At 40.7% G+C, this 26,198-nt stretch overlaps 1 protein-coding gene across 2 annotated transcripts in view; it reads left to right on the top strand.

The window, feature by feature from the left end:
• The window catches only part of erbin (erbb2 interacting protein), a 108,272-nt gene that overhangs the window by 32,176 nt on the left and 49,898 nt on the right, over positions 1 to 26,198 (top strand). For both annotated transcript variants that reach the window (XM_061931974.1, XM_061931973.1), the window contains exon 2: positions 9,041 to 9,106. The gene's annotated coding sequence lies outside the window, so the exon portion shown is untranslated. The remainder of the gene's footprint in view (positions 1 to 9,040; positions 9,107 to 26,198) is intronic.

Genomic DNA, 26,198 nt, shown 5'->3' with positions numbered 1-26,198 from the left:
AAGAGCCGTTTGGAATTTTCCCCATTCGTGACGTTTTTCCCAATTGTAACATCAGGGGATGTCTCTATATATAATAGACATTTACTGAAAGTGCTTTGCGCGAGTTTGCCATTGTAGTCCACGCTTTTGCCATTTCTTATACAAATTAACGCATAAATGGAACTAGGGCTGGGCGATATATTGATATACTCGATATATCGCGGGTTTGTCTCTGTGCGATATAGAAAATGACTATATCGTGATATTCGAGTATACGTTCTCACGCAGTTGCTTTTAGCTGCGGGCATTACACTAGAGGCTCTTCTCACTCTTTGTTGTCTATCCTTCTCACAGAGACATAAAACAAGCGCACCTTCTTACATACGTCACATACGTATACGCCCTCGCGGAGCAGAGAGGTAGCGGCATGGGTAACGTTAGCTGTGGTGCGAGTGGTAATACGAGAGAAAGAAGGTGCGAATCTGGTAACAAATGAAGGAAGAATTAATTCCCAAGAAAAACAGCACGGGTTGCATCGTCTGGCGGTGGTTTGACTTCAAGCGGGAATATGTTGAACAGACAACCGTAATTTGTCAAGTGTGGGGCAAAAGCGTTGCTACAAAAAGTAGCATTACTGCTAACATGTAGCATAATTTGAAAAGTCACTTGCTAGAGAATGAAGAGTGTTTGAAACTCCGCATGTCAACATCTCCGTTCAGTGCCACACCAACAAAATGCCGAGGCAACCATTTTCACATCAACGCCGTATGAAAAAAATAGTCAACAGAAGGAGATAACGTCCGCAGTAACCTACCACATAGTGAAGGACATACACTATTTGATTTCCTATTATACAGCTAATTTTTATTTGACAGTTATTGAAATATCTTGTGTGACATCATGCACAAAAGTGCACTTTATTTGTTTTAAACTATTGTAGTGGCGTTCTGTACAAAAAGTGCACTTTAATTTAGTGTTGTTTTGATATGTCATCTTAGTGACATCATGCACAAAAGCTTGTTTTAAAATGTCTCCGACAATGTTGCACTTTCTGTTTTGAAATGACATGAATGTTTGTGCCACTGCTTAATAACTGTTTAATAAATACAGTTTTGGTAAATTGACTTAGTTGTGATTTCCCTCTCTGCATGAAAGTTTAAAATGAGCAGTATGAACAAGAATGATTTAAAGTAGACACACACAATCATACTGGTGTGATTATATGCATCAAATGTTCATTCAAGGCTAAGGCAAAATATCAAGATATATATCGTGTATCGTGACATGGCCTAAAAATATTGAGATATTTAAAAAAAGGCCATATCGCCCAGCCCTAGTTGGAACTTATATCTGTTAGTAGACTCGAAGAAGCGCTAAAACTACAACATGGATATCGGGAAAAAGACGCTGTCGAAGTGGAGGCACGTTAATAGGACCCCCCACAAAACGGCGTATCCTAAAGAGGCAGTCAGAAAGCATCTTAAAGATGGTCTGTAAAACATAATCTATGCAACACTTTGACCAAAAAAATACCATTACATGTTACAGAGACCACAAGAAAGTGTTTTAAGTGTAAAAAAAAATCTGAACATGGCCCCTATAAACAAGCAACAATTGTTAGCTTACCTGTGTGCTTGATAAGTGGCCAAAAATGAGCAAACCACAAAAAAACTAATGACTAGTACTTAGCATTTTCTAAAAAGTTGTCATTTATTTTAAAGTAGGCGCACTTCTGTTTGTATTCTGTTGTTTTAGAAGTTTATAATGTGTGTTATGTTTTGTAGCTATGGACTGTTTTCCTTTAGCGGGAGAAAGGGCAAAACTGTCTCTTCTGATGGGAATGGCTGCAGACTTAGCCTTTATCAAGCCCGGTTGTCAGGCGAGCGAAACAACACCGCTTCCATCTCCTAAAGCAGCAATGGTCCTCAGGCCGCTGAGTCGTCCCCACAAGTAGTCTGTGAGGTTCCAAGAATTCCCTCAATACATAATCCATACTCCTTGCCTGTAACGACTTACCGTTGTACATTAACTCCTTACTGTAGCATTCTGGGAACACTTGCTGAAATGACTAAAAAGTGGTAGCCAAAGTAAATGCAACACTGTCATTGAACTTTTTGGAGTAGAGGCATGGCGTTGGGCTTTTTTATAAACTAAATGTTAATCCCAGACAATAATAATGGGTCTAAGTGTCGCTGACACTGAGTAATAGGAGTTTGAATACACTGGCAATTTTTTGTTGTTGTTGTCTGTTATCTATTTTTCACGAACGTTCCTAAAAAAAAAGCTAGTTTTGAGGTTTGGACCGGAAAACACAATATGTCTATATCTTGTTGAGTCTTTCCTTACCCAATCATAATTCAAATTTGACAATAGTAGTACAACAATGGAGTATTTTACACCATTTTCTGTTCCCAAGTTGTTGCTTTTTGAGAACCTTGGTCACATCTTGTCAAAGTTTTTACTAAATCAATCCAAGCAAAACTCCATGTCTTCCTGATACTGTATCTTGTCTTGAACACACTTTTGGCATGTATTGAAAATAAAAAGAGAGAAAACCCCTGCATTTCCTTGCTTTAAAGCAGTGGTTCTTAACCTTGTTAGAGGTACCGAAACCCACCAGTTTCATATGCGCATTCACCGAACCCTTCTTTAGTGAAAAAGGAAATGTTTTTTTTTTTTTTCAAATTCAAGACAAAGTTATATGTTTTTGGTAACCCTTTAGTGTAGGTAACATATTCTAAGTAACAAAGACTTAATTTGGAGTTATTTGGACACTAGGGGAACATATTCTAAGTAATAAAGACTTAATCTAGATTTATTTGTTTAGAGTTAGAGGGTCAGGGCTAGAGGGTTAGGGTTATAATAAGGCGATGCCGAATAAGGCATTAATAAGTACTTAATAATGACTAGTTAAGGGCCAATATGTTACTAATTTGCATGTTAACAAACAACTAATTAATGGTGAATATGTTCCCCATACTAAAGTGTTACCATGTTTTTTTTACTGGTGCATAAAATGAACCGTTCATGAACATCACCTTGTTCAAACAACAAAACCAACACAGTGCATACACTCACAACAAACTACACACCTGCAAATCAGTCAGCTGTTGTCGTATCCGTAATACGCCGATAGGGAGAAATTTGTATTTACATGATGAGTCGGGTGCGTTTTGACCTCCGCCGAACCCCTGAGGCCGACTCACCGAAACCCTAGGGTTAGATCGAACCCAGGTTAAGAACCACTGCTTTAAAGTCAAAAGTCCACCAATCAAGCAGCATGTGTTTTTATCATTTCACTGGCTATCAAATGTGTCAATCATCATTAATATTTGACGTAATTGATCTGAGCTATGTACTATTGAAGGGGTCTGGTTATTTTTTACACACAGAAGTTGATTTGGGATTGCGTCACGTCAGATGGTGTTGTCTTATGGGTCGAGTCGATAGCATAAAATGGCTACTACATCTAGTCCTGAAAATGTTAAAACAAAACGTGGAGGTATTGCAGATATATCTCTCTGTGTGTGTGTGTGTGTGTGTGTGTGTGTGTGTGTGTGTGCGTGTGTGTGTGTGTGTGTGTGTGTGTGTGTGTGTGTGTGTGTGTGTGTGTGTGTGTGTGTGTGTGTGTGTGTGTGTGTGTGTGTGTGTGTGTGTGTGTGTGTGTGTGTGTGTGGCCTACCTTCATGCTTCCGCCAAACAAGCCGTTTGGAATTTGCGCCAGGTGTGTCGTTTTTCCATATGTGACGTCTGCTGATTATCCATACATGGTGGAAATTATGCTGAACATTTTTGCATGAGTCCGCCATTTTTGGTTTATGTAGGCGCGGTTTTAATTCACATGTTCATGAACCCAATGAAAGAAAATGCTCTGTTGTTGATTGCTTGAACCAACACATATCACTACACAAACTTTCAGCCTCATCTGAAGTAAGAAGTGCCTTACTTTTAACTTTTATGATTCGTGGCAATGTGCCTTCAACTGTGGTCAATTCGCTCCAAGTTTGTGCAAACAACTTCGAAGAGTCCTGCTTCACGAACCAAAAACATGGATGTTTCGAAAAAGCTTAGCCTTGAAATGTTAGACAACAGCGTCACTGTCCTCAAGCAAAATAATGATTTTCCTGAAAAATACTTATAATTGGATCAATGCCTGCTGGGTTTGGCAATGGACCAGTTGGTAATATAATCCGTTATTACGTTAGTGAAGTAGCTTGTAGTGTAGTCAATAGCCTTTAGCCTTTATTATTTACAAGGGGTCGAAGCAGCAGTGGAGTGGACCTATGAACATGATATTGAATAGAAAATCATTTTAGTGTCAATATACACATATACAGTACGTCCAGGATATAGCATTGGAGAGATCCAGACTCTGTAGAGGTTTAACCTTAGTGTATAGTTATGGACCTGGCTGCTTCCTTCTGGTCGTCTGCCCGCATAGTCTCCTTGTCGTGCCGACAGCAAAACACAATGAGCCCGCTGGTCTTGCTATTTAATCTGGGATGTTGTGTTGTGGTAAAAGCCACTCAAAACAGATGGTGGTGGTCACCGATGTCCATGAAACAGTGCAAAATAAAACAAGAAAGCTAAAAAAAGAAACAAAAAAAACAGCAAAACTGGGCGGGACGAAGGTTCACTCAGCGTGAAGGGTCATGGTGAGGAGGGGTTAATTTGCATCTATAAACTCCGCCTCTCAAAACAAATTGTTTTCAAAGGGAGCCAAAAAGTGGCTTGAAGATAGGTCCGTAAAACAAAATCTATGCAACATTTTCACTAAAGAACCACCATTACATGTTATGTAGACCACAAGGAAGTGTTTTAAATTAACAAATAAAAAATCATAATTAGGACCCCTTTAAAACCAGATTGTAAGAAAGTTGTGTGTAGAAGCTAGTGCTGCCGCAGCAATACAGGGCTCTCCCATTGTACACTGATGTAGCATCATACATGTATGCTGTACATTTCATGCTTTATCATTAGAGATGTCCGATAATGGCTTTTTTTTGCCGATATCCGATATTCCGATATCAACCGATACCGATATATACAGTCGTGGAATTAAACACATTATTATGCCTAATTTTGTTGTGATGCCCCGCTGGATGCATTAAACAATGTAACAAGGTTTTCCAAAATAAGAGAACAACTTCAACTCAAGTTATGGAAAAAAGTGCCAACATGGCACTGCCATATTTATTATTGAAGTCACAAAGTGCATTATTTTTCTTAACATGCCTCAAAACAGCAGCTTGGAATTTGGGACATGCTCTCCCTGAGATAATCCTGATACCCACTACAACTATGGGAAATACTATACTTTGACTTTCACAAAGTGCATTATTTTTTTTATTTTTTTTTAAACATGCCTCAAAACAACAGCTACAAAAACAATGAAGGCACACAGCTTCAGTCCAGAGTATACTAGAGTAATAAAGTAAACAATAACATAGTCCTCATTTAGTGCAAGACTGCCTGGCATACTGTATAACAGGGAATTGTCATGACGAGGACTATGGTGTGTTTGTTTTCCCGAGATGCAAGTAAAGCTGGACTGGTCATGGCGTGAAGGTGAATACACATTTATTTATAACACTCAAAGAAACAAAAAGCGCGCTCAAGGCGGATGTACAAACTTGACTAACGAAACAAAAGACTTGCACGTGGGCAAAAAACTGTGAACAATTAAACAAAAACACTAACTGTGGCATTAATAAACAAAAAACGTACTTGGCATGGACTATGAAGTGCGCCGAGGTAAAAGTGTGAAAGGGGTATGAATCCGGGATTTCGCCAGGACGACGAACTGAAAACAATGAACTTAAATACTACCGACATGATTAACGAAAACAGGTGCGTGACTCAAAACGTCAAACAGGTGCGTGACGTGACAGGTGAAAACTAATGGGTTGCTATGGTGACAAAACAAAAGTGCACAAAAAGTCCAAAAACAAAACCGAACATGACTTAAACAAAACATGATCACGCAGACATGACAGGAATTACAAACTGGGCTCACATCCATCTTACGCTTGTATTCATCGTGTATCTCCTTATGATTCTTGAAGAGGTGGGAGATCTAATTGCTTGTATTAAAGGAAGACGTCTTGTTTCCTCCTCGCATAACCAACGTTTTGCAGTCATTGCAAATTGCCAGTTTTTTATCCGTCAGAGACACTTTAAAATAATAGACATGGTGTCGTTAGTCAGTCACCGAGCGAGCTCGCTTGTTAGCCAGGCTACAGCACCGGCAACAACACACTCTTGTTGTTGTTATGCTCCGCTCGCGGCGGTTTGATGAGGTCATCAAGCGTCACCAGTAAACCTCTCATGCTGCAGTCGTCAACTCCTGTGTTGTGTGTGGGAGAGGCGAGGGCCGGCTGACTGGGAGACGCAACTGCTCTGTACTGCTCCCTACGTCAGTGTTTTACCGGATATGTACCGCTCCGTACAGCGGCGTTTTAAAAAGTCATTAATTTTACTTTTTGAAACCGATACCGATAATTTCCGATATTACATTTTAAGCATTTATTGGCGGATAATATCGGCAGGCCGATATTATCGGACATCTCTATTTATCATATATTTGAAAATGTAAATCAAGTTTGGGTCGATTTGAGTTTTCTGCGACAAAACAGTCTATTTTTGGAGAGAATAAGCACAAATGGGCAAACTATTTTTATATCAGAAATCTGAATCGGTGAAAATGCTGAATCGCCATTAGGCGAGGATGCACTGTACATGACTACAGAGCACAGTTCTAATCATATGAAATGACTACCGTATTTTCCGCACTATAAGGCGCACCTAAAAACCAAATTTTTTCTCAAAAGCTGACAGTGCGCCTTATAACCCGGTGCGCTTTATTACGATTCATTTTCATAAAGTTTCGGTCTCGCAACTTCGGTAAACAGCCGCCATCTTTTTTCCCGGTAGAACAGGAAGCGCTTCTTCTTCTACGCAAGCAACCGCCAAGGAAAGCACCCGCCCCCATAGAACAGGAAGCGCTTCACCCGCCCCCGGAAGAAGAAGAAAAAACGCGCGGATATCACCGTACGTTTCATTTCCTGTTTACATCTGTAAAGACCACAAAATGGCTCCTACTAAGCGATCCGGTTCATAAAAAGACGCAATCTCTCCATCCGCACACGGATTACTACCGTATTTCACAGCTGATATTCCTGTGAACCGCACTGTGGAACGGGAGCACGTACGGTGAATATTCGCACCACAGGGAATGAGAAGTCATCCTTCACTGTGGTTCTAGCTTGCCATGCTAACTTCCACCCATGATGATATTCAAAAGGAAGACCTTGCCAAAAGAGACCTTTCCAGCCGGCGTCATCATAAAAGCTAACTCGAAGGGATGGATGGATGAAGAAAAGATGAGCGAGTGGTTAAGGGAAGTTTACGCGAAGAGGCCGGGTGGCTTTTTTCACACAGCTCCGAAGGCGAACACACCTTCACTAAGACGGGCAGATAGCGCCGGTCGACATACGCCAACATCTGCCAGTGGATCGTAAATGCCTGGGCAGATAGTTTCGGTCACAACTGTGGTCCGAGCTTTCCGGAAGGCAGGATTCACAGAACTGCTGCACAACAACAGCGACACTGAATCCGATGACTTCGACGAGGCGGAGCCGGCCATTTTTGGATCCCACGCTTGCGCAACTTTTCAATTCGGACACCGAAGACGAAGAATTCGAAGGATTTACGAATGAAGAATAACTTCAGAAGGTGAGCGCTATGTTTATTTTGTGTGTTGTGACATTAACGTTCGAGCAACATTATGTTGCTATTTATTGCTCTACACCATTTTGAATTTTACTATGTTTGTGATTGCACATTTGCGTACATTTTGGGACAGAGTTGTTAGAACGCTGGTTTTCAATATATTATTAAAGTTTGACTGAACTATCTGACTGTTTTTTTGACATTCACTTTAGCGCAGCGTTTTTTTGACATTCACTTTAGCGCAGCGTAGGCGCGGCTTATAGTCCGGGGCGGCTTATTGGTGGACAAAATTATGAAATATGTAATTCATAGAAGGTGCGGCTAATAATCCGGTGCGCCTTATAGTGCGGAAAATACGGTACAGTAATTCTCTCAGCATCATCATCTTTGTAAATGCTGAACGTTTGATGTGTTCAGGTTTCACTCCCAGATGAACTCCTCATTAGACCGTGTTTCCATCACCAGCCGGCGGAGCACAGACAACACGTCCCTCGCTAATATTTATCATTTATGACCTCACCCTGGGCGTTTTTTTTTTTAACAAAGCTCTGACATGCCTCAACATACCGATGCTAGCTAGCGGCTCTCAAACGCGATGACTGGACGAGAAGCTTCTCTGGCAGGTAGCCATTTGTCATTTGCTTACGATGATTAGTGAAAGCGCCAGCTTGTGTTTATAGATTTGTTTTTGCTCTATTTTCATGTTAGCCGTCCATGTTAGTAATGACAGCAGATGATCACCATTGAATAGGTGGTCTGTCGTCCATCTGAGCATCCAGTGTCATTATGGCTTTACTTCTGTGGCCCAGTTATCATCTGTCATTATTCCTGATGGTTAGCATTGTGGCCAATAATCAACATGACTCCTATAAACAATGCACAAGTGTTACTTTTGCTGTCTGACCTCGGCGTGTACCTCCCCTCCCCCCCGCCCTATGAAACTTGACGCTTTATTTAGGTCTTAGGCGTGTGGGCGACGGAACTCTTGTTTGTCAAGATTGAAAGGCACTAAAGAGGAAGTGGAGCAGAAGCTGACGAGTGTTTTCAGCTGATTGGGAGGTGCGACGAATACGTCAAAAAGACCCTTGTACTGTCCCGTCTTCGTCCGCCGCGCGGCTGCACCGTGGCACCACTGTGAATTCAATAAATTACGCTATCTGCTCTCTTGTTTGCTCAATCAGCTGGCGATGTTTGGCCTCACAAAAAAAAAAAAAGTGATGTCATGTCTCCCGTCAGGCTTTGGTGTCTTGTACAAGCAATAGTGGGGTATTATGACAACACATGCATGTATTTACCATGACTCATGTTGTCTTCTGCTTTGTGTTTTCAGTAGAGGAGTTGTTCCTGCTGGGTCCTTACCAGTCGCTCACAGGCCGTCCAGGTGCTTGATGACAAGGTATGTCAACACACATTTATTGATTTAATTTAATTAGCTAAATCTACATGTAAAGATGTATGGGTTTTTGTAAACAAATATCAGTTTTTCCCATACATGTATACCGTATTTTTCGGAGTATAAGTCGCACCGGAGTATAAGTCGCACCGGCCGAAAATGCATAATAAAGAAGGAAAAAAACATATACGGTAAGTCGCACTGTAGTATAAGTCGAATTTTTGGGGGAAATTTATTTGATAAAACCCAACACCAAGAATAGACATTTGAAAGGCAATTTAAAATAAAGAATAGTGAACAACAGGCTGAATAAGTGTATGTTATATGAGACATAAATAACCAACTGAGAACGTGCCTGGTATGTTAATGTAACATATTATGGTAAGAGTCATTCAAATAACTATAACATATAGAACATGCTATACGTTTACCAAACAATCTGTCACTCCTAATCGCTAAATCCGATGAAATCTTATAGGTCCAGTCTCTTACGTGAATGAGCTAAATAATAATATTTGATATTTTACGGTAATGTGTTAATAATTCCACACATAAGTCGCTCCTGAGTATAAGTCGCACCCCCAGCCAAACTATGAAAGAAACTGCGACTTATAGTCCGAAAAATACGGTACATAATAGTATTCTGTACCAAGAAGTTCAAGTTTATGTAATTATTTTTTATGTGTGTATGCGCGTGTGCACGCTCCTCAGCAGCATAGCGAGCTTGCCGCCACGCCACGGCTCTTCATGTTTGTCTTTAGGGATACACAATTTTTTTTTTTGAGCTGATAACCGACTGTTTTATAAGACTTAACACTGATAACTTATTTATATCTATTATTTTTTCAATTTAAATTTGACTGTAGTTTATGCACTCCTGAGGGTAAGAAACACTCAAACAAAGGTGGATTTGACAAGCTGAACCTGTGGATTTGTCCTAACAAAATATGACGTACCGTATTTTCCGCACTATAAGGCGCACCGGATTATTAGCCGCACCTTCAATGAATGGCATATTTCATAACTTTGTCCACCAATAAGCCGCCCCGGACTATAAGCCGCGCCTACGCTGCGCTAAAGGGAATGTCAAAAAAACAGTCAGATAGGTCAGTCAAACTTTAATAATATATTAAAAACCAGCGTTCTAACAACTCTGTCCCAAAATGTACGCAAATGTGCAATCACAAACATAGTAAAATTCAAAATAGTGCAGAGCAATAGCAACATAATGTTGCTCGAACGTTAATGTCACAACACACAAAATAAACATAGCGCTCACTTTCTGAAGTTATTCTTCATTCATAAATCCCTCGAATTTTTCTCCTTCGGTGTCCGAATTGAAAAGTTGGGCGAATGTCGTCCGGCGCTGCCTCTGTCTTAGTGAAGGTGTGTTCGCCTTCGGTCATCCATTGTTCCCACGCAGTTAGCAGTCTAGCTTCGAATGCCCTGTTGACACCAATATCTAGCGGCTGGAGGTCTTTTGTCAATCCACCCGGAATGACGGCGAGTATTGAATTAAGCGCGTAAGCGTGTCTCTCAATGTGATGTTATGAGCTAGCAAATATAACAACTACACTACCCAGCATGCAACGATAGTGACGAGCATGCGCGGTAGCCCTGAGAAGCGTTGTTGTATGCTGGTAGTTAGAATGTGGTTATGAGCACGCTGTGAGTAAACGTTGAGAACTCAGTTAACACGCCTCGTCTGCATTATTTATAATTAGACAGACAACACACTTAATAGGAGCCATTTTGGGGTCTTTACATAAACACACAAATGGAAATGAAACGTCACATATCCCAGCATGCACCGCGCGCTTCTTCGTCATCCACTGTTCCTACGCAGTTAGCAGTCTAGCTTCGAATGCCCTGTTGACACCAATATCTAGCGGCTGGAGGTCTTTTGTCAATCCACCCGGAATGACGGCGAGTATTGAATTAAGCGCGTAAGCGTGTCTCTCAATGTGATGTTATGAGCTAGCAAATATAACAACTACACTACCCAGCATGCAACGATAGTGACGAGCATGCGCGGTAGCCCTGAGAAGCGTTGTTGTATGCTGGCAGTTAGAATGTGGTTATGAGCACGCTGTGAGTAAATGTTGAGAACTCAGTTAACACGCCTCGTCTGCATTATTTATAATTAGACAGACAACACACTTAATAGGAGCCATTTTGGGGTCTTTACATAAACACACAAATGGAAATGAAACGTCACATATCCCAGCATGCACCGCGTGCTTCTTCTTCTTCCGGGGCGGGTGGTTGCTTACAGTAGAAGAAGAAGCGCTTCCTGTTCTATGGGGGCGGGTGCTTACCTTGGCGGTTGCTTGCGTAGAAGAAGAAGCGCTTCCTGTTCTACCGGGAAAAAAGATGGCGGCTGTTTACCGAAGTTGCGAGATCGAAACTTTATGAAAATGAATCGTAATATTAATCCATATATAAAGCGCACCGGGTTAAAAGCCGCACTGTCAGCTTTTGAGTAAATTTGTGGTTTTTAGGTGCGGCTAATGGTGCGGAAAATACGGTAATTACTGAGGTAGGGCTAATATCACGTCCATAAATTATAAATGAATCTCATCTATCAGTTTGTGCGGGAGTGTGATGATCAGTCGGATTTTGCTAGCAATCATACATCTGAAAAATAATGACGGTTTAGAAGTACAAATCATGGCTTACAGGTGGTCTGCTGCCGAGAGGTTTAGACTTAGACTTAGACAAACTTTAATGATCCACAAGGGAAATTGTTCAACACAGTAGCTCAGTTACCATTATGGAAAGTGTAAGGATGGAAAGGACAATGCAGGTATAAATAGACTAATATAGCGATTAAAAAAAATAATCTAACATATATACGAATATATACATAACGTGTACAGAATTATATATATACAGATATTATATTATGTCTATAACATATATACAATGTACAATGTTTAGTGTCTTCAGCGATGTTGGAAGCGGTGTCTTCTGCATCTCTGTCAAGCGTATCACAGAATTAGCTCTATTGTTTTGTCTCTGATCTGTTTGCAATGGCGTCTTGCCGTGGGGAGAAGCAATCCAGTTTGTCCGGGTACTTTTCTGTCACGCCTTGGCGTCCATGATTGACAGTTTAGCCTGCTTGGACATACACACAAATCAAATGGAGGAAAGCGATGGCCTGTCTTCGTCTTTCAATGCCCTTTGAGTGGGCCAGTTGCCCCGCTAATGAAAAAAGCGGCGAGGCTGTCCAATGCCATTGTTTCATTTCCAGGAAGAAAATTTAGATCACCTTGGCCCGAGGATCGTCTCTCGCGGGCTTTTTGCACTTTTCGGACATAGCCCCCATGGAAATCACCAAAAGCTTTTCTTTGCGGCTGACTTTCAGGGTGGCTGTTGAGGTTTGATGGCCAGTGGATTTTTTTGCTTTCCCAAGTAATGTTAGCTGGGCATTTGGTGCAGGCAAGTCACCCACGACTGACAGAAGCCATGTTTGTCTACACTGGGGCTGGGGCTGGGCCATTTAGCTGAAAACTGTGTCACAATATACTGTAGGTGTTTTATATGGGTCGATATTGATAATTATTGATATTTTCATGACATATCAAAAATAAGGACCAAGAGAAAAATATATTAAATGTAAACATTTTTATAAAAATATAATCTTCCTCTGATTATAAATTCCTCAGCTATCAAGGCAGAATGGTCAAAGGAAATGTAAACAACATTCTAAAGTCACATTAAACACTGAACACTATCCTCCTAGAATTAAAGTGCAAAAATAAGGAATACGTAAGAAATGTTTAATTAAGTGTAGCAAAATAGTTCAAAGTGAAAATGTAAACATAGAAATACCTGAGAATAACTACTTTCTGCAGGTTTAGTGCCGGTATTATGTCGAATTTAGAAGTTTCCTCGAAAAAAGCAACCAGTTGCATAAATCGATAGTGGATAGTAGAAAAAAAAATGCAACTTTGAGTTTCGGAATGCCGATTTGGATATCAAATAATGCTCCCACTCTAGAATTGCAATTACTACCTTCTTCAATGAGGTTGTGTTTTCGACAGGTTTACTTTGTCAGTTAATTAGCAACATAAATACGTTTCTAAATGCCGATTTGTGAACTTCCTCACGCTGCATTTGTCTACCTGCTTACTGTGGGTGACTATACAATGTGAACTACCTTACGCTGTAAATGTCTATGACCAGCGTCCAAAATCCGGTCTGCGGGAAGTCCAAAAAATAAATAAAATAATTATACATATATTTTTTTTTATTATCATTATTTTTAATCTGTTCTTTCCAATCCATTTTCTATCGCTTGTTACTCTCGGGGTCTCCTAGCCACTCAAGCAAATTATATTAAAAATGCATTTTCCCATCGATAACGTGACATTGCGCTTGTGCCGCAGTGTCGGGCGAGCGCGCGAGTCAAAAAGTTTGGGGACCCCTGGTCTAGGGCTGGGCGATAAGGCCTTTTATTAATATCTCAATATTTTTAGGCCATGTCACGATACACGATATATATCTCGATATTTTGCCTTAGCCTTGAATGAACACTTGATGGATATAATCACACCAGTATGATGATTCTATGTGTCCACATTAAAACATTCTTGTTCATACTGCATTAATATATGCTAATTTTAAACTTTCATGCAGAGAGAGAAATCACAACTAAGTCAATTTACCAAAACTGTATTTATTAAACAGTTATTAAGCAGTGGCACAAACATTCATGTCATTTCCAAAATAGAACATGCAAGATTGTCAGAGACATTTTAAAACAAGCTATTAGTGCACTTTTGTGCATGATGTCACTAAGATGACATATCAAAACAACACTAAATTAAAGTGCACTTTTTGTACAGAACGCCACTACAATAGTTTAAAACAAATAAAGTGCACTTTTGTGCATGATGTCACACAAAATATTTCAATAACTGTCAAATAGAAATTAGCTGCATAATAGGAAATCAAATAGTGTATGTCCTTCGCTATGTAGTAGGTTTCTGCGGACGTTATCTCCTTCTGTTGTTGACTATTTTTTTCATACGGTGTTGATGTGGAAATGGTTGCTTGGGCAATTTGTGGGTGTGGCACCGGCCGAGATGTTTACATGCGGAGTTTCAAGCACTCATTCTCTAGCGGGTGACTTTTCAAATGATGCTACACATTAGCAGTGCTGCTACTTTTTGTAGCAACGCTTTTGCCGCATACTTGACATAGTACTGTTCAACATCTTCCCGCTTGAAGCCAAACCACCGCCAGACGATGGACCCCGTGCTGTTTTTCCTGGAATTAATTCTTCCTTCATTTGTTACCAGATTCGCACCTTTGCTCTCTCTTGTATTACTACTCGCACCGCTCCGTGAGCATAACAGCTAACTTTACCCATGGCGCTACCTCTCTGCTCCGCGAGAGCGTATGACGTTGCACGCGCGACAGTATGTAACGTATGTAACAAGGTGCGCTTGTTTTATCTCTCTGTGAGAAGGACAGACAGGAAATAGTGAGAAAAGCCTGCAGTGTAATGCCCGCAGCAAAAAGCAACTGCATGAGAACATATACTCGAATATCACGATATAGTCATTTTCTATATCGCACAGAGACAAACCCGCAATATATCGTGTATATTCGATATATCGGCCAGCCCTACCCTGGTCTATGATATTAATATTCCTGTTTAAATGGAGATTTGAAAAATAAATGTGAATATAGAAGATACAATGAATGCAATATAATTCAAAATGACTTCTTACTTCTAGAGGATGTCCACACGGGGAGTTTACACGAGAGAGCTTCTGTTTTTGATGGGTGTATTGTTCAAGGAATAGTTAAAATATTTGCGTTTGTGTGTATGCGCGCACATGCTCAGTAGTGAGCGGTTGCCAAAATTGATAGAATATCGACTGTGCTCAAGGGTGAGCATGGCTAAGGTGGTGTGGTATTAACAGTATTGGTGGGGACGAGTACCTTGCATAATTTACAGACCACATTGGTCAGGACTATGGTCCCTTTTAAAAAGAAATCCTAAAAATTGCCACAGGGTCAAGGTGACTTTTCCTGTTTTATCAAAATTGTATTCGCTCCCTGCAGCACTCATTTTTAGTTTCTCTTCTCGCTCCATGCAAAGAATCAAAAGGCGAGACAATAAGATGGCGCTACCAAACTTGATAGTTGATACTATTACCTGATTGGCTGTTAGTGTGTCACTCCCCCTGGTCAGTGATTACTTCCTGCATTGCTCAGTTACCAGATTGGAGTGCCTTTGTTCAGGCAACCAACTTTGCTTCGCAACTTCCGGTTTCTTCCAACAAAGAAGGGAAAAAGATGATCAGTTTTTCAAACGTACTGTATATGTCTATCGCAATATAGACATAGTTTTATTGCCCAGACCTAGTTTACACTTTGAGCTCTGATGAGTGTAAGGAAGGTTGGAACCTCCTACAAGTTAGGGGTGCTCAATGTGTTTACCTTTGTTTGGAACAATTTACCCTGTGGATCATTAAAGTTTGACTAAGTCTAAGGTTATGAATGTTATTTTTGATATCATGATTCCTAAAATTGACTCAATAATTATTGTGCACTTTTCTTCACTGCTGCTTCAATTGCAACTTTAACACATTGACACTATATTTGTCTTATTTTCAGTTTCAAACTCAGGTATTTAATCACAGAAACCATTGTAGTGTTGACATGTCTAAAAATGTGAAATGTAAATGTAAAGAGGCGATTGCAGTACAGTCTGCTACACTGTGCGTGTGTTTGTGTCAATGATAGTCCAAACCCTTACACACCCAAAGCTGTAAACCTGGAGGAAAAACACCGCATACGTTACACCCTAGACTGTGTCCAGAAGTGCCAATAGCATGAATCACTGAATTGGATGTGTAACTGAGCCTCACCAGGACCCCAATGCAAGTGAAGTTTAACGACCAAAGTGAAAATACATGACTACTTCTGCACCTTTATTCGGATTTGCACCAAATTCCTTGGACACGAAATTGTGTTACACATTTTTGTGTAACCCAGCAAAATATCTACCGTATTTTCCGCACCATTAGCCGCACCTAAAAACCACAAATTTACTCAAAAGCTGACAGTGCGGCTTTTAACCCGGTGCGCTTTATATATGGATAAATATTAAGATTCATTTTCATAAAGTTTCGTTCTCGCAACTTCGGTAAACAGCCGCCATCTTTTTTCCCGGTAGAGCAGGAAGCGCTTCTTCTTCTACGCAAGCAACCGCCAAGGTAAGCACCCGCCCCCATAGAACAGGAAGCGCTTCTTCTTGTACTGTAAGCAACCACCCGCCCCCGGAAGAAGAAGGAGCGCGCGGTGCATGCTGGGATATGTGACGTTTCATTTCCATTTGTGTGTTTATGTAAAGACCCCAAAATGGCTCCTATTAAGTGTGTTGTCTGTCTAATTATAAATAATGCAGACGAGGCGTGTTAACTGAGTTCTCAACGTTTACTCACAGCGTGCTCATAACCACATTCTAACTCCCAGCATACAACAACGCTTCTCAGGGCTACCGCGCATGCTCGTAACTATCGTTGCATGCTGGGTAGTGTAGTTGTTATATTTGCTAGCTCATAACATCACATTAAGAGACACGCTTACGCGCTTAATTCAATACTCGCCGTCATTCCGGGTGGATTGACAAAAGACCTCCAGCCGCTAGATATTGGTGTCAACAGGGCATTCGAAGCTAGACTGCTAACTGCGTGGGAACAATGGATGACAGAAGGCGAACACACATTCACTAAGACAGGGAGGCAGCGCCAAACGACGCCAACATCTGCCAGTGGATCGTAAATGCCTGGGCAGATATTTCGGTCACAACTGTGGTCCGAGCTTTCCGGAAGGCAGGATTCACAGAACTGCTGGATAACAGTGACACTGACTCCGATGACTTCGACGAGACGGAACCGGCCATTTTGGATCTCACATTTGCCCAACTTTTCACTTCGGACACCGAAGACGAAGGATTTACGAATGAAGAATAACTTCAGAAAGTGAGCGCTATGTTTATTTTGTGTGTTGTGACATTAACGTTCGAGCAACATTATGTTGCTATTGCTCTGCACTATTTTGAATTTTACTATGTTTGTGATTGCACATTTGCGTACATTTTGGGACAGAGTTGTTAGAACGCTGGTTTTCAATATATTATTAAAGTTTGACTGACCTATCTGACTGTTTTTTTGACATTCCCTTTAGCGCAGCGTAGGCGCGGCTTATAGTCCGGGGCGGCTTATTGGTGGACAAAGTTATGAAATATGCCATTCATTGAAGGTGCGGCTAATAATCCGGTGCGCCTTATAGTGCGGAAAATACGCCTCACCAGGACCCCAATGCAAGTGAAGTTTAACGACCAAAGTGAAAATACATGACTACTTCTGCACCTTTTATTCGGATTTGCACCAAATTCCTTGGACACGAAATTGTGTTACACATTTTTGTGTAACCCAGCAAAATATCTAGTTATAATCACAAGGGAAATGCTCACTTTTGACTTTCTGTGTTTTGGGATGTCTTGCCTGGAGTTCTCCAAAGTTTAAAAAAACCCCACTAGTACACAAAAGCCATAGAAAAATGAAACTGAAGGATTAAAAAAAATAGTGTGTGGGAATGTGGCTTGCTTCTCGTGACGCAGTCCCGCCTGAAGCAGCATTTTTCTTCTCAGGAAAATGACACAGTCCGAGTAGTACAAGAGACAACAGGAGGGCCCTGCCTTGTTGTGCTGGAGGCCCCCTGACATGATGCACCTGCCAAACTAGCTCCAAGTACACTGGGCGTCTCGTTTCAGCCCCCAGGTGGCAAATAGCTGCTTGGTGGGTGCTTTGTTGTCCTGTAAGCCCACAGAGGCTGTGACAGCCAACGATTCCAGGGTTGGTGTTGACTTGTTTTTAAAGGCTACAAACATCCTTTTCGTCCACGCAAAAGTTCTTGCTGCGGTGGGAATAATCCCGTTCATTGTGACTGCTCACCACAAAATAAAGCGACGGTACAGCCACCACGTTGATGGTGATGCTTATGCACAAGTGTTAGCTTTCAGGCTTCCAGTCTGCTTGTTAAACTGACTTATTAGAAGGAATCAAGCTACCAAAAATTTATTCTGGGTGCATCTCATTATCCAAACCAGTTGAGAGTGACTACAGTAGGTTTACCACACTATGTCCCAGTAGAGCTTTTGATTAGTTCAAATGAAAAATCACTTGTCACCATCTTCAGGACTTTACTGTGCAGCCACTAAAGTTCCCCGCCCTGCATGCTGCCAACCTAGGGCTGGGTAATATATCGATATACTCGATATATCGCAGGTTTGTCTCTATGCGATATAGAAAATGACTATATCGTGATATTCGAGTATACGTTCTCACGCAATTGCTTTTAGCTGCAAGCATTACACTGCAGCGTTTCCCACTCTTTCCTGTCTCTCCTTCTCACAGAGACTTAAAACAAGCGCACCTTCTTACATATGTCACGTGAGCAACGTCACACGCTCCCATGGAGCAGACAGGTAGCGACATGGTAATATTAGCTGTGGGGTCCATCGTCTGGTGGTTTGGCTTCAAGCGGGAATATGTTGAACATTTATGCGGTAAAAGCGTTGCTACAAAAAGTAGCAGCACCGCTAATATGTAGCATCATTTGAAAAGTCACCCGCTAGAGAATGAAGAGTGCTTGAAACTGCATGTCAACATCTCCGTTCGGTGCCACACCCAACAAAATGCCGAAGCAACTATTTCCACATCAACACCGTAGAACATATACTATTTGATATGCAGGTCATTTTTATGTGACACTTATTGAAATATCTTGTGTGACATCATGCACAAAAGTGCACTTTATTTGTTTTTAACTATTGTAATGGCGTTCTGTACAAAAAAATGCACTTTAATTTAGTGTTGTTTTGATAAATCATCTTAGTGACATCATGCACAAAAGTGCACTAATAGCTTGTTTTAAAATGTCTCTGACAATCTTGCACTTTCTGTTTTGAAATGACATGAATGTTTGTGCCACTGCTTAATAACTGTTTAATAAATAGTTATGGTAAATTGACTTAGTTGTGATTTCCCTCTCTGCATGAAAGTTTAAAATGAGCATATGTTAATGCAGTATGAACAAGAATGTTTTATTATAGACACATAGAATCATCATACTGCTTTGATTATATGCATCAAGTGTTCATTCAAGGCTAAGGCAAAATGTCGGGACATATATCATGGCCTAAAAATATTGAGATATTAATAAAAGGCAATATCGCCCAGCCCTACTGCCACCCCCTTGTAGTCACACCCACTACTGTAGATTGGCATATCTGTGCCACAAGAATGAATGCTAGTATTACGTTTCAAGCCCTAATAGTGATAACAATATGGTTTCATATTTATGTGCGCTCTTGTATTTAAAAAGACAACATGTAGACTTTATACCGGCGACAGGAAGTTCTGAGAGGGGTTGTGGTCTCAACAATAGCCGCTGTGCTCGCATTCATCTACATTTGATAGAAGTGTTGGCTACAAAGTGCCTCGTGATGTCTTCTTTCGTTTCACACTTGTTAGATTAAATGAGTTGTGCCGACGCAGAGCTGAGGTCAGCTCTTTACGCTAAGTGAAGACGGTCCGCTTTGTCACGGGACAGACTCACATCTTCTGCCATGTGGTTATAACAGCAAGCTGATTTTCTCACTAATAAATGCTGTCATCCCAGCTGGTATGTCCTAAAGATGTTTCATGCTGTTGGTTGGTAGACCAAAATGACCATTAGTAACAAAGCTTTAGATGAACGAGGTCCTCTTCCACTTGGCAAGCAGCATTTGTCTGCATGAACGTGCTACTGTGACCTCAATGTTGTGTAATGCTGCAATCTGCTTATTGAAACGTGAAAAAAACACACAATATACCTTTTTATTCTGTTTTCGTTCCTTCAAGAAGCAGTGTGTTCTTACATAAAGTACATTACTCATTAAAAACCACAAAGCAGATGTTGTGCATCTGTGTCTCTTTCTGGACCATCTGTGATCTCCTGGATCACAGGCCCTCCGTTGCAGCCTTAAACGCTGGTAACGTGAAGTAGCTGCTTCATCTGTCTTGGTGGTTTCACTCTGACCAAACTCATATCTTTCTTGCATCTTTGGTGTTCTAATCAATCAGTCAAACAAAGCTTAATACTAATGCTGTGCTTCTCAATTAGTTTATGTTGCGCCCCACCCCCCCAAGAACAAGAAAACATTTCGTGCCCCCTTATTCTTTGCAGCTACTATAAACATCATTTGTCTATAAAATTGTTATAAGTATACCTCTGCAGATTATTGTATCTTATTAACATTAAAGAAAACAAAAAAGATGAAATATATATATATATATTTATATGTATATATATATATTTATATGTATATATATATATTTATATGTATATATATATATATATTTATATGTATACGTGTGTGTGTATATGTATGTGTATATATATATATATATATATATATATGTTATTCTTTGCAGCTACTATAAACATCATTTGTCTATAAAATTGTTATAAGTATACCTCTGCAGATTATTGTATCTTATTAACATTAAAGAAAACAAAAAAGATGATATATATATATATATATATTTATTTAAATGTATATATATATATATATTTATATGTATACGTGTGTGTGTATATGTGTGTGTGTGTGTGTGTGTGTGTGTGTGTGTGTGTGTGTGTGTGTATAAGTGTGTGTGTATATATATATACATAGATATGTGTGTATCAGTGACGTGCGGTGAGGTTCATGGCTGGTGAGGCACTGACTTCATCACAGTCAGATTTACAAACATATGAACCCTAAAGAGTATCTTATTCACCATTTGATTGGCAGCAGTTAACGGGTTGTGTTTAAAAGCTCATACCAGCATTCTTCCCTGCTTGACACTCAGCATCAATGATTGAAATTGGGGGTTAAATCACCAAAAATGATTCCCGGGCGCGGCGCCGCTGCTGCCCACTGCTCCCCTCACTTCCCAGGGGGTGATCAAGGGGATGGGTCAAATGCAGAGGACAAATTTCACCACACCTAGTGTGTGTGACAATCATTGCTACTTTAACTTTACACATACAAACTGTAGCACACAAAAAAGCACATTTAATAAAAAAAACGTTATTATGGTCTTACCTTTACTTATAAATGAAGTCCATGCGCCGCTGTTGTGCCGGATAATGCACCCCCGGCGTAGAATGCACCCCCTGACGGGAGTGTTATATCAACTAAAGCCCACACTTAAAGTTTCCACGTGCAAGATTGAATCTATTTAAAAAAGTTATTTAATAAGAAGCCAAAAAGTGCAAAAAGAATAATGTTCGTGTTGGAGGAGTTGTGAATGAATGAAATATGAAATCCGTGCTGCAGTCTGCAGGTGTACCTCATGTTGTGGCCCAGCAGCGACTGCAGCACGGATTTCATATTTCAGTCATTCACAACTCCTCCAACCCCTCTGTTTGCTGAATGTATAGATCAAATACAAACCTGACAAATAGGAATGAGTTTGGACAACTACACGCACACGTCAAGAAATGCAGTGTACCTCGCATCAAGGATGCCCTCGTACTCTGCCAGCTGTCGCATGAAACTTGCGTTCGGTCGTGTGATGCTCCTCTTTTCCTTGACAAAGTTGTATGCATTCTCTAGTGACCAGCCGAACTTTTTCATTGCATAAGCAATGACTGTGGAGGCGGAGCGGCTGATGCCCATCCGTGCTGCAGTCTGCAGGTGTACCTAATGTTGTGGCCCAGCAGTCATTCACAACTCCTCCAACACGAACATTATTGTTTTTGCACTTTTTGGCTTTTTATTAAATAACTTTTTTAAGTAGATTCAATCTTGCACGTGGAAACTTTAAGTGTGGGCTTTAGTTGATATAACACTCCCGCCAGGGGGTGCATTTTACGCCGGGGGTGCATTATCCGGCACAACTCTACCACCAGGTGGCGGGATTACTGCGTGCCTCACACAGTGCGTCTCCGCAGCCGTTTTATGATTGCTCAGCACAAGAAATACGTTACACACATACAGTTGTTGACAAAATACACTGTACATTATATACCTCAGCTAACTAAACTATGGAAATGTATAATATAATTCATATAGCAATACGGTCTCACTGCACAGCAGGCCAGCAGTTAGCCGAGTCATTGCGCAATCCATGGTGAGGCTCAACTCAGTGACGTGCCTCAACTGGCTGCTGATCACCGCAAGTATCTTCTCAGTATTTGAACGGCAAATGTGAAAATTCTGCGATTTTGAATAAAAATAATCTAAAACTGGTGAAGTTAAATGGAAAATAACTTTATAGTATAATCACTGGATACATATAACTATTTAATGATTTTTTTTTCTTTTTACATTTTTCTTCTTTCCATGTGAGGCCCTGCCTCCCCTGGCTGCACGTCACTGATGTGTATATAATATAAATATATATATATATATATATATATATATATATATATATATATTATTCACCAAGCTGAAAAATGACAAGGAGCGCATCAAGAAAGTAAACAACCTCATCATAGCTGCCGATAAAACCACAAACTTCTACAGAATGGACATACCAGAACACCACACCTTACTGGACAGAAGCATCACCAAATCATACAAAAAAGCGCAACCCAACACCTTACAGAACATCCACCTGGAAAATAAAAGGATCGCGGCTGAACTGGACATTGAGGACAGGGTGGACGCCACAGCCAACAAGGAAGCCTTCATCACATTGAAGGACCACAAACCCAACTTCGCAAATAACCCAACATGCCGACTAATAAACCCAACTGAATCTGAAATAGGAAAAATCAGCAAAATAATCCTGGACAGAGTCAACACAAAAATCAAGGACAAAACACCACTCAACCAATGGAGAAATACAGCAGCAGTAATCAAATGGTTCAACAACATCCAAGACAAACAACAGCACAACTTTATCTCCTTTGATATCGAGGAATTTTACCCTTCCATCACGCAAGACCTACTGACTCAAGCACTAGACTTCGCCTCAGACTACGACTCAATCACAGGCAACGAAAGAAACATCATCATCCACGCAAAAAACTCCATTCTCATCCACAACAGTACACCATGGCAAAAAAAGAACAATGCAACATTTGACGTCACTATGGGAAGTTTTGACGGAGCAGAAACGTGTGAACTCGTTGGGAGTTTCCTCCTCTCCCAGCTCGCTAGCCTCAATCTGAACCTTGGTATTTACCGTGATGACGGACTGGCAGTGTGTCGCGCCTCGCCAAGGAGCAGCGAGAATACCAAGAAGCGCATATGCCAAATTTTCAAAGAGAACGGCCTACGGATCACGATTGAAGCCAACAAGCAAACCGTCAACTTTCTTGACATCACTTTCAACCTGAGAAATAACAGCTACCAACCATTCACGAAACCCAACACAACACTCCAATACGTGCACCATGACAGCAACCACCCACCCACCACCACGAAAAGAATACCTACCGGAATCAATAAAAGGCTATCGATGCTGTCATCTAGCAAAGCTGAATTTGACCAAGCAACCCCCCCGTACCAAAAAGCCCTTGATGAAAGCGGATACAATTTCACCCTCACCTATGAACCCACGCCAGGAAACCAGCCAAAAAAGAACAGAAAACGGAACGACATCATCTGGTACAACCCCCCATACAGCAAAAACGTCTCAACGAACATTGGACACAAATTCCTCAATCTGATTGACAAACACTTTCCCAAAGACAACATCCTAAGAAAAGTATTCAACAAGAACAACATTAAATTGAGCTACAGCTGCATGAACAATATATGACAAATCATCTCAAACCACAACAAAACAATTGCAAATGAGCCGTTGGCCCTCAGACAGAGCGACTCCAAAACCAACAAAGGATGTAATTGTCGAAAGAAACCTGATTGCCCTCTCAACGGGGGATGCTTACAAACATCAGTTGTCTACCAATCTAAGGTAATACGCAAGGACATTAACACATCCGACACATATGTAGGATTAACCGAGGGAGAATTCAAAACCAGATGGAACAATCACAAGGCTTCTTTCAGGAACAAAAACCTGCGAAATACCACAGAACTCAGCAAACACATTTGGGACCTCAAAGACAATAATGTTGAATATTCAATAACATGGCAAATTCTTGCATCCAGCACACCTTACAATAGTGGTAATAAAAGATGCAACCTATGCTTGAAAGAGAAACTGTTTATTATTTACCGTCCAGACCTGTCATCCCTCAACAAGCGCAGCGAAATTGTAACAACATATCGCCATAGACGGAAACACCTCCTAGGTAACACATGAGCCAATCACCACGCCCCTAGGCCAGCCTGTACCCACCCACTCTGTGCCCTATATAAACCATGGTATGCGAATGCTCCCATTAAAATCTCCTGACGATTGAGGGTACCCCCCCTCATGAAACAGGCCTGTAGAGATGAAATAGTCTTGTGATTTTTTCCCCACACATACATATATATATATATATATATATATATATATAGCATATATATGGCACCCCAAACCATCACTGATGGTGGAAACTTTACACTAGACTTCAGGCAACGTGGATCCTGTGCCTCTCCTGTCTTCCTCCAGACTCTGGGACCTCGATTTCCAAAGGAAATGCAAAATTTGCATGGTTGGGTGATGGTTTGGGGTGCCATGTCATCTGCTGGTGTCGGTCCACTCTGTTTCTGAGATCCAGGGTCAACGCAGCCGTCTACCAGCAAGTTTTAGAGCACTTAATGCTTCCTGCTGCTGACCTGCTCTATGGAGATGGAGATTTCAAGTTCCAACAGGACTTGGCGCCTGCACACAGCGCAAAATCTACCCGTGCCTGGTTTACGGACCATGGTATTTCTGTTCTAAATTGGCCCGCCAACTCCCCTGACCTTAGCCCCATAGAAAATCTGTGGGGTATTGTGAAAAGGAAGATGCAGAATGCCAGACCCAAAAACGCAGAAGAGTTGAAGGCCACTATCAGAGCAACCTGGGCTCTCATAACACCTGAGCAGTGCCAGAAACTCATCGACTCCATGCCACGCCGCATTAACGCAGTAATTGAGGCAAAAGGAGCTCCAACCAAGTATTGAGTATTGTACATGCTCATATTTTTCATTTTCATTCTTTTCAGTTGGCCAACATTTCTAAATATCCCTTTTTTGTATTAGCCTTAAGTAATATTCTAATTTTGTGACACACGGAATTTTGGATTTTCATTTGTTGCCACTTCAAATCATCTAAATTAAATGAAATAAACATTTGAATGCATCAGTCTGTGTGCAATGAATAAATATAATGTACAAGTTACACCTTTTGAATGCAATTACTGAAATAAATCAAGTTTTTCAAAATATTCTAATTTACTGGCTTTTACCTGTGTGTGTGTGTGTGTGTGTGTGTGTGTATATATATATATATATATGTGTGTGTATATATATATATATATATATATGTATGTGTATATACACATATATATATGTATGTGTATATACACATATATATATGTTTATGTGTGTGTATATATATATATATATATATATATATATATATGTATGTGTATATACACATAGCTGGGGCTGCACCACTCCATGCTCCACTATTTGAGAAGGACTGTACTAGTGCAAAATTGCAGGGTGCTCATGTCACTCTGATTCCATACAAATGAATCCCAGAGGCTGGTACTTAACTAGAGCTCATATTTAATTAAGAACTCACAGGCACTGGTGATTTTTTTTGTGCTGTACTATTTAAATCTCGCTGGCACCTTCACTCCTGTGTGACCCGGTTCGGTCTTTTCTCATGAATCCAGACAGGTACATTGTATCAAACCAAAGTCCTGTGCCCTATACATGAGATAGGGGACATTTACAGACTGTTTCTTTACAAAGCTAAAGCTAACACAGAGAAATGCATTTCTACTACCGGTATGTTGTTGTCATGTAAGCATATTATTTGTGTGTTGCACAACTGTTTACGCTGCAATGCTCTTTTGAGCTTGAAAGATTTGAGCAAGTGGTTCATTTAGTGTCCTTTGATTTCCAATAGGTTTACTAGCTGGGTAG

This window comes from Nerophis lumbriciformis, linkage group LG39 (assembly GCF_033978685.3).
Source record: "Nerophis lumbriciformis linkage group LG39, RoL_Nlum_v2.1, whole genome shotgun sequence".
Classification (NCBI taxonomy): domain Eukaryota; kingdom Metazoa; phylum Chordata; class Actinopteri; order Syngnathiformes; family Syngnathidae; genus Nerophis; species Nerophis lumbriciformis.
Note: the sequence above shows the minus strand (reverse complement) of the source record. Positions and strands in the feature narration are given on the sequence as shown.